Raw genomic sequence first — 9,690 nt, 5'->3', positions numbered from 1 at the left:
GATCACTCTCGTGCTTCTACAGCGTTCCATAGCTCAACAGTGCCGTGCCACTGAAAGCTCCTTGCAGATCCCTGCCTCCAGGCAAATGCAGTCCTGATTTGCTCAAGGCGAAAGGAATTCTCTTCAGTATTTCAAAATGAATGTGTGGGAGTAGACACTCTGCAGTGCAACTTTACTAGTATCCTAGTTTGGGAGCCAGCTGTGGTTACTTCTAAAGCCAAAATGTATCTTCTGATGAGTGCTGTTTGGAGAGAGAGAGGCAAAGAACAAGAAAATGAGCAATAAGTTTTGGCATGCACAGGTCACAGCTACACTAATGACACAATCATTTCAGGCACCATTCCAGGAGTCCACAGTTAGGTGTGTCTCCTGAACATGGTACCCCCCAGCCAGGCTGAAAAGCCCTCCCAAAGCATGGGTGGTTGAGGGACAGGGCGACAGAACCCTGAAGATTGTGTGACAGTATGCTTATGACTGTCTTTTGGCACTTTTGACCCACTGGCATCTGGTTTTAAATATAAACCTGGCTCACTAGAGTTTTATACACATGGGACTCTCAGGAAGGGCCAGTGGCCATCGTGACACCAAAAATTTACTCTCGCACTTCATGTTTTCTAAGCAATCTTATTGCCGAAGTGGGTAGCCCACGTCCGTGAGACTGGGATCTTCTTAGCGACTTGGCTTTCACACGATTGCCCTAGGTGTTCTGCCTAAGGAGTTCGTTATCTGTCATCTTTGGCCAACTTGACAATCATCAGTCAAGTTGACAACCCTGCCCCACAACCCTTTCAAGTCAGCCGGTGTCCTCTCACACACCCTGAGCTGGTGTTTGAAAAATGCACCTTGTCGAGCTCGAATGTGCTGTGTGCGAAGCACTTCTCTGTAATTGTGGCATCAAAGGTGACAACAGCACAGAGCAGTGAACCTTCACAACCTTCCAGCCTGCCTGAGACAAGACTCCAACAAGTAATAATTAGCTTTCTTCCTGCCTGCCGCCTACAGTACTTGTCTAGCTGAAAGAGCCTCCCAGTGCAGACAGGCCAGATGGAGAATCATGCCATTCAGAGGCAACCCTGCTGAAATGCAGCTCTCTCAAGGAAGTACCTGTGCTCTGTGAGAAAAATACGGGGCAGAACTAATGCCACAATCAGAAGGCGAACCGTTCTGAGGAATTGTAGATTTTGTCTTAGAGAGAGAAAATATTCTTAAGAGGAAAAAATAGAACAACGTATTTTTACAAAAGCTAGCAAGACATTACACAATGTAGCTTTCTATCAGGGTAGATGTTTCAGAGAACAAAATCAGAGTCTGGTTCTAGATCCGCTGGGAGGGGTGCAGTTATTTTGTAGAAATTCCCCTTAGTGTCATTCGTAAGAACCAGGGTTTGATAACCAACATGTCTGTTGGCACAACCCCACAGAGGCTGAGTCTCTGCCATTCTGTATCACCCATTCCTACCGTCATCCTAATATACACCAAGAAGTAGCTTTCTTGAGGACCAGATCCATGTTATCTCTATGAAAATATACGTATGGGATTCTGAAGTACGTGCGTGTGTGGTCACTGAGTGCCTGTGCATGGTAGGTCACTTAGCTACATCCATAAAGCGACAGACTCACCTAGACACCCACAGGGACTAATGTTTCCTCAGCTTTGGTATCCTTGTAGATTTGGAGGTTGAGAATTAGAGAAACAAGAGCAACTGTTGAGTAGCAAAAGATCAAAGATGTACATTAAGTGCCATTTAAAAATTGTGGTTATATTTATCAAATAGTTATCTGCAGCTGTAGTCCTCATTAAATTATTAAAAGTCGTGTGGAAAAAGAAATCAAACCCATGAATGCTTAGTAGCTAGTGCTAGGCTAGTGTTCCAAAGTACTCTAAAAGACATTTGTCCATATTTCAGGAGAGAAACTATTTGCATGTTTAATTCATAATTTAGGCTACATTTAAGTATTCTGTAAAGTGCTGTGTGATATAATATCAATAAAGTACTTGTAAATGGCACTTTAATATTTTCTTTTAAAATCCACAAACAATGCACTGTTTTAAAGTTTCAGTATTGAATGTTGACTGGTCATAGAACCAGATTCCGTAATGAAAAATAATCTGTAATTAGGATAGAAGCTTTCTCCCTGTTATTAGGAAAAAAAAAAACCAAAACAAGAACTTTTGCCATGTTCTGGCTTAAAAAAAGACTGTACTTTTGTGTCACTGTGCATATCTATGATGAAAACACAGTTTCTGTCCCGTGGCTTCTGAAATACGGCTTTCCTATCTTTCCTTGGTTTCTGTGACAATCTCTTATGAAATGAGTGGAAGTATGATTTTTGCATTAAATGACTTTTCCATTTGGTGGTATGTTGGTTTCTTGAATTTCTGACTTGAAGTATATTTGAATATTTCTTCAAATCAGTAGATAGAGACTGTGACCAAAGGTCCCAAGTCTAGACACGTTGTGACAGAGTTCCCTCATGGATGCTCTGAGGAGCTTTCCTTTGCGTTAAAGAAGAGGTCCCCGTTCCATGGCAGCACCACTTACACATCCCATCCCATCCACAGAACCTTTCTGACTCTTCCTGAATGCTTCTTGTTTTAGTCTCCCTACATTAAATTTTCGAATGCTCTATTAATATAAATAAATAATCAGGAAAGCCAGCAGGCCTCTTATTACGTCCTCTCATTCACCCATCGCCCCTTCTAGGACCAGCTTGGGTTTCAGCCGGGGACCCAACACACAGTGAGTGAGCACCCTACCTCAGCTGCTTGCCCAGGGGGCTGAGGGACCCCTCTGAAGCCAGGAGCTTGGAGAAGTCAGGGGTTGTAGGTGAGGCTTCTGACTTCCCAAACCTGCCCAGGGTGGGAGAGGAAGACAGGTGAGTCTCCCTGGCTCCTACAGACCTGCCTGTGTTCACTGGTTTTTGCTCTGTACACAGCTGTGCTGTGTACAGGCCTTCTGCAAAGCTCACTCCACCCCGAAGCCTCTGCTACGCGTGGGCTTCTCCTCTCCCTGGGCCAGGCTTTCTGGGCACGTCACCTCTGTGGACGGAATGACATACGGGTTGTGGGATGGTATCTTATCTCTGGCCTTGCCTTTCCAACGCTCACCAGTCTCTTCCACTTTCACGTCTTCCTCACAGGAAAGGTTTTGCTTTTCGGTTTGTTCTTAGCAACCACCCAGAGCAGAGTTGAGTCTGTGTCATGTCCTGTGGTTTGCTTGGGGTTTTTCACTTGTTAGTTCTGGCTGCATGGTTAGTTTTAAGTGCACCTTGGTTAGAAACGGACTTGATGGACATTTGAAATAAGGTAAGCGTTACACTGAGGTGTAGAGAAGGATATTCTCAGATCTCCAACAGACTCGCTCTCTTTGGAGAATTATGTCATGACTTGTCATTTCTTTTCTTGGTTCTGGCTCGACCTCCACTCAGATAGCACATCTCTCTCCTACGTCAGTGTGTCAGTGTCGTCGCTGGCCTTGCTTTTAATAGCACTGAGCTGAGCCGCAACTACTGAACTGTGCTGAGCCCTTCAGTCTTGGCTGATGGAGGCCTGCTCAGCAGCCCTGGGTGGGGGGCGGGGGGTCTCGAGGCTCTGCCCTGGCCCTGACCGCTCGGGCTGGGCGGTTCCTGGCATGGGGCAGCTTCCCTAGCTGCCCTGGGGGGTGGGGTCGCCACACCACAGCGTCTCGCAGAGTGCCACCGTGTCGCCTCGCCAGCAGCAGCGGGGGCTGGGCACGGTGGCTTTCCATTGATAGGATCAAAACCATACCCCCCACGTCTGCGCAGCTCCTGTCACGCTATGCCGCTTACGTCACTGCAGGAGGCTGGTGGACACCTCATAACTGAACCCCGTGACGCTAATACGCCTGCCCCGGGCCCCCAGCGAGCCCCTGAAGACTGGAACCCATGTTCCTTTCTTCAGGCACCCGGTCCCGTCGTATCCTCCAGGACTCAGGCCCGCCCCAAGGTTCAAACATGTTCTCACACTGGGGCTGGACTTCCTCTTGGCGTTTTGTGGGAGCGGATTATTGGAAAGATATTTTTAACGTTGCACACTTGAACCCAGGGTAACAGATTCCATTTCCTCACGCGCTTGGACTGAGGCCTGTGGAGCAGGACTTCTGTCTGCCGCTCGGATGTGCACCACCGCATTCCCAGCCGTGTCTGCTGGTGCTCTGTGCAAGAAACCATCTGGACACACAGCTGCTATGAGCACAAAGACCCTTCACCGTCATCCGGGCTACTTAGGAGCCTAGGCCACGCCGAGGGCCTACTCAAGTAAAGCCACACCGGAATAGCCCCAGATGTTAAAAGTGTGATTTTTCTAAGGTCCCATCCAGGAAATTCCACACTGTCCCATGGGAACTGGCTCTGGGATCTAGCACTTTCCCAAAGGGAATTCCTTATGTCTCACTCTTCCCATGTTGCAGCTGGATGTGTTTCCATTCTGACTTTCCTATAGTGATGGCCTCTGTGTGCCAGAAGTGAAGGACTTGACCCCTGTTCTCATGGCACACACAGCCCAGGTCATGTGACCGCCGTTGTAGTGGCCTCAGCACCTAGGGGGACAGACTGAGGAAGAATGACCCTTCCCACTCAACAGGTAAGAGCGAGAAAATACTTTCTAGAAGAGGTGACATTTCAGAGAGTTTTTTGAAAGATAGCAGTTGGCTACTTCAACCAATAGAGAAGTGTCCCAAGTAGATAGACCAGGTAAGACAAGGCTGATTGGAGGACTGGAAACCATTCACACCCTCCCCCCAGTAGCCCCCAGCAAGCTCAGCCTAGGCCTTCTGTTTGCTGTCAGTGCTGGGAGATGAGCTAACCATCAGTACTTTCTCACTGCCTCCCTGGCACTGTGCTAACTCATGAAATCCTGGTGACCTAGGAATGAAGTCCTCTATTTACCTCCATCTTATAGATGAGAAAACTGGGATCGCCCAGCTAGGGAGAGGTGAGCCTAAAATTTCCCCCAGAAGTTACCTGTTTCTAGAGCCCCTTTACAATTTCTAAATGGTCTTTAAAGATAACACACATGATGGTACACAATCACATGGGATTGTTTTTGTTTGGTGGAAGTTTGTGTGTCTATGTCTCTGTGTGTGTCTGTCTCTGTGTGTCTGTGTCTGTGTGTGTCTGTGTCTGTGTGTCTGTCTCTCTGTGTCTGTCTGTCTGTCTGTGCGTGGACCCATTTTTGATTCAGCCTTTCCATGCCCCACAACATCCTCCTCCTTCCCCCTGAGCAATGCCAACAACCTCATTTTGCCTTGCTCAGCAGAGAGTTCCTCAAAAGGCAGAGAGCTGGCAACTGCTCCGCTGGGGTTTGCAGAAGCAGGAGTCGGAGTGGGGTAGGTTTGGATGGAAAAAGTTCTTTCCTCCTTGGAGCCCTCGGCTCCCTTGTTTCGGGGAGCAGCCCCCAGTCCCGGGGCTCTGTGAAAGACTCCTGGTTTCCGGGCAGCGGCAGGGCCTCCGGCTGCGAGCTTGGCGGGTCCCACCCGCCCGGGGCATGCGCCCTGTGAGCAGCAGAGGCCGGGCCGGCTCTGCTGCCTGGTAATATGGAATAGGATTTTTTTTTTCACTTGATATTTGAAAACAGTCTTTTCCTCCACCCTGATCCAGCTGCTGTGGACAGACCTTCAGGCTCTTCCAGAATTGCCCAGGAACTCCCACGCGTGTATATCTTCTGGTGGGAGAACCGGTGCTTCTACCCACTCTGCCGATGCTCCAAAACAGATTGTCCTCATGGAACTTTAGCTCCTTTTTAAGCCGATTGAGATTTGGTAAAGGTCCGAGCTAGCGGACAGAGCAGGAAGCCAAGGCCTGTAACAGGCAAAGACCCGGTGGGACCGGGAAGAACTGGCTGGCCCCGAGGTTGGCTCCTAGGGCGAGAGCCTCCCCCCCACCCCGGGACAGGACCGGGAGGTGTCATTGACAGCAGTGATGAGTACAGTGCCATCGCACAGGCGTCGTACGGATTGCTTTCCGCTCCTCATCTCGTTTATTCCTCAAGTCCGCACTATGAAGCAGGTACTGGCTGCTGTTCCTCTGTTCTGCAGGTGAGGACTAGAAATATTAAGTGGAGCAGCTAGTTCAAAGTCACTGAGTTAATAAGTAACAGAGCAGAGCTGTCCCCCTGGCTGACCCCAGAGCTTCTCCTCTTCGTGCACTTCTACATAGTCATCACTCTGGCACAGGTTCCGAAGTCCCAGCCCTGCCCCCTCCCCCCCCCCCTGGGGAATAGCTGTTGCTTTTATTCACTTGGTATCCAGTACTACTTCTTCTGGTAACAGCACCTTAGTTTTCCTTGGGAGGACCAAAGGTTTGTGTGCCTGGCGTGAACTCTGGATCTGATGGTGACCATGCGGCCATCAGGTCTAATCAGCCAATGGGATTGGTTGATTGGGGAGTGGGCCTAGAGCCTGCGACGTGATTGGTTGATTGGGGAGTGGGCCCAGAGCCTGCAGTGCCAGGGCCTTGGCCTGGCTCAAGGTGCACAGGACACAGCGGCGACCCGCGCATTCAGCTAGGTGCCGCGCCCACCCGCACGCAGGTGCTCAGGGCGAGCTGTCAGTCACCCGTCTTCCTTGGAGGGCCCAGCAGGAGAGCCCACTGCTTCAGCTGGACTGCGGGTTGCGATTTCGTAGCCTACTTCATAGAAATACTGCTTCCAGTAGTGAGCAGGAAATTTAGGCTCTTCTTTTGTGGGTATAAAGAAAAATGGATAAACACTGTCCTGGCTTGAGCAATCCTGGCATTCGCTCGCCGAAAGAAAAGCTTGGTGCCTTTCTTCACCCGGCAAGCGGGGCTTATTTTTAAAAGTCTGACATTTGGTCCCCATTCTGAGCCAGGAGGAGGGCGGAACTGGCAGAGCCCTGGGCGGACGCTCTTCCAACCCCAGTCGATTGACGTTGTCCCTTGAGAAGCATTAAGATGCTGCACCCCGGAATTCTCACGAGGGACCCCCTAGTCGGTGGCAACACGGAACGACGATCAATCATCTGGAACCAGGAGATGGGGATTGGGTGGCAGAAGCGCAGAAAGCTGTTCCCACGCCCCGGAGCCCCACCCAAACCTGTTCAGCCATCCCACCGAGCTCCAGGGCGCCCCGTTCAGACCTTCACCTTCGGGTGGGTGGGGCGCCCAGCTGGAGGCCCTGGAAGGGGCCGGGCGGATCCAGTCAGCCTCGCTGCCTGCCAAGGCTGCCTGATAAAGGGAGTCCAGGCCTTACCTGCGCGGAGAGCGCCCGTCCTCACCGCTTCCTCCTTCCACCCGGACGGCCTGCTGCCTCGCAAGGTGGGGGGGGTGGCCGTGAAGGGCTTTGTTGTTCTCCTCCAGATTTTAACCCTGATATATCCTCCATCAACAAATCTGATCACAAGTTCCTTCCTGGTTGGGGGGGGGAGAAAAAGAAAGAGCAAAACTGGAAGGAGGGAGAGAGAGAGAAGGAGGGAGGGAGAAGGAGGGAAGGGGAGGGGGGAGATGAGATGGGGAGAGATGAAGAGTGGGGGGTTCTAGCTTCTTAGCTCATGGATTCTGAGCTCCAGGCTCTTTTCTGGCCCTATCATCATCCTGCCATGACGCCAAGCAGTGGCTCGTATGGCCCCGTCTCTGTTTCTGGCACTGACTCTTCGTGGTTCGGCCCTGATGCACAACAATGGCTTGTGCTCAGTACCCTAGCCATCGAGTGCGCCCCGTCCAGGGGCAGGGTCGCCCTCCCGCCTGGGTTCCTGCAGCTGTCAGACTCCAATGACCTCGCGGCTGGAGCCGCTGCTGCTGTTTATTTTCGGTTTGTTGCACTGATGTGAGCCACACCTGGTGGAAAGGAGTTCGGTTCCCCCCGCGCCCTCGCGCTGCTCAGAGCGGGCTCTGAGCTGCTGGGTGCCAGGTGTGCACAGGTGTGTGGCACACATGTGTGCACCCAAATCCTTGGACATCCCCTTGGCTGCTGGGTTTCCCGCCCGGGGGAGGCGGGTTACAGCCAGACGGAAGACACCCCAGACTCACCCCCGAGGTCAGGGCAAGCACCCCAACCGTTCCAGGGGACTGGAACGCCTTCCCTTGGTGGCCCAAAGGTGGCAGAGGCCCAAAGGATGACGTGGCTGGAGTGAAGGCCCCTAGGTCCCCACAGAGGCCCCGAGTTTCACCGGAGCCCCCAGAAAACTAAGCTGCCCCGGGTGAGCTTTGGGGTTCCCTACGACGCCCGACCCCGTGTCCACCGGAGGCTGCCCGGCCCGGCCTGGCCGACTCTACCCCGTGGCCTATCAGATGGGGTGTCCTCTCCATGGCTGTGTGCAGCGTTCCTTGTGCACACGTGAGTGAGCTCTCGCCCGTGGTATGATGGACACACGCGCAGGTGATGAGCAGGGGGGCCGCCGGAGGACGGAGACCTCGCCAACGCTCCCTCTGCACCCGGAAACGAGCGACGATCTGCTTGAAGAGAGAAAATGCTCAGTAAGGCAGTCACCGCCGGTCACCCCCGGTCACCCCCGGTCACCCCCACACGGGGCTCCCCAGAGCCTGAATCGCCACCGCTGGCCCGCGTGAAAGCCGTGGCAAGCGCAGGCGCAGGCAAAGCCACCTCGCCCCGCCGCCTCCTTTGTCCTGGGTAGAATCTGAATGAGTAGCGAAGCTAGATAGACAGGCAGACACCCTGTCTGCACATGGAAAACCCACCTCAGGGGGCCTGGGGGCAGCCGGGAGACAGAGCGCCTGGGATGGCTCCTCCTTGATTTCCGGACCGTCTACTTCTTTGAGCCTAGTATTTGATTATAAAATAACGGAGGCGAGGAAAGGGAGGTGATTCCTCCACGGCAGGGACCTGCAGAGAGAGCATCAGGAGGAAATATGTATTTACACACATACACTCCCCAGTTAATTGGCCCAAGAAGTTTGGAGATCGCTGATTGGATGCTGTAAAAGTGAATCTCACCCCGCTTCTGCAAAACAGATCATCACAATCCCCATGGCACAAAACAATTCCTAAGAATTACATGATATAATTTATATGAAGCCCCCAGCGCGAGGGTCAAAACAAGCAGAGGTAGCAGAAAATGGTAGCCCCAGCCACGGGGCGTCCAGTTCATCTTCACCACCGTGTCTACTGGGTCCCACTGCTGCATTTGTTCATCCTACGCCCTCCGTCTCCGCTTCCCAAAGAGCCAGGTCCGCGGGTGCCGCCCCGCCTCACCTGAAGACCAGCGACTCACGACACTGAGCCTTCCCAGCCCCTCCAGTGCACGACGGGATCTTACCGTGAGCAAAAGGGACATTTTACACAGTAAGTGAGCTTTTCACTGCTAAACCGTCCACAGTAGGAACCAAAGAAAGACTTGGGACTGTTCCAGCTGTCCAGAGACAAGACACATACATGCAACGAACGCATAATCTCGAATGTTCTTTGGCTAGAAGGGACATTTTAAGGACCACTTGCTCTGGGCATAGCTATTACACTCGTGGTAATATCTTAGATAATTGTGTTGTGCTTTGAAGAGGCAGGATTTTAGGTAATATGCATCCTGAAGCATAAGAGGTATTGGGTCTACAACTTAAGTCTAAAATATGAAAACAGGAAACGTCTGGAATATGCTACTTCCTCTCTTCTCCTTCACCTGTCCTGGCTAGCCTAGTTTCTGAGCACAGTGATTGCTTTTACCACTGATTTTCTCCTAGCATGGGGCCGGCTCCCCCTCCC

The 9,690-nt window shown here is 51.9% G+C and overlaps 1 protein-coding gene across 1 annotated transcript in view; it reads right to left on the bottom strand.

The window, feature by feature from the left end:
• Positions 1 to 5,365: 5,365 nt before the first annotated feature.
• Nr3c1 (nuclear receptor subfamily 3 group C member 1) overlaps positions 5,366 to 9,690 on the bottom strand; it is a 125,157-nt gene continuing 120,832 nt past the window's right edge. The window contains exon 10 of the transcript XR_007208673.1: positions 5,366 to 5,377. The gene's annotated coding sequence lies outside the window, so the exon portion shown is untranslated. The remainder of the gene's footprint in view (positions 5,378 to 9,690) is intronic.

Source organism: Perognathus longimembris, chromosome 22, assembly GCF_023159225.1.
Source record: "Perognathus longimembris pacificus isolate PPM17 chromosome 22, ASM2315922v1, whole genome shotgun sequence".
Lineage (NCBI taxonomy): Eukaryota > Metazoa > Chordata > Mammalia > Rodentia > Heteromyidae > Perognathus > Perognathus longimembris.
The sequence above is the reverse complement of the archived record's forward strand: the minus strand, read 5'-3'. Positions and strand labels throughout refer to the sequence as shown.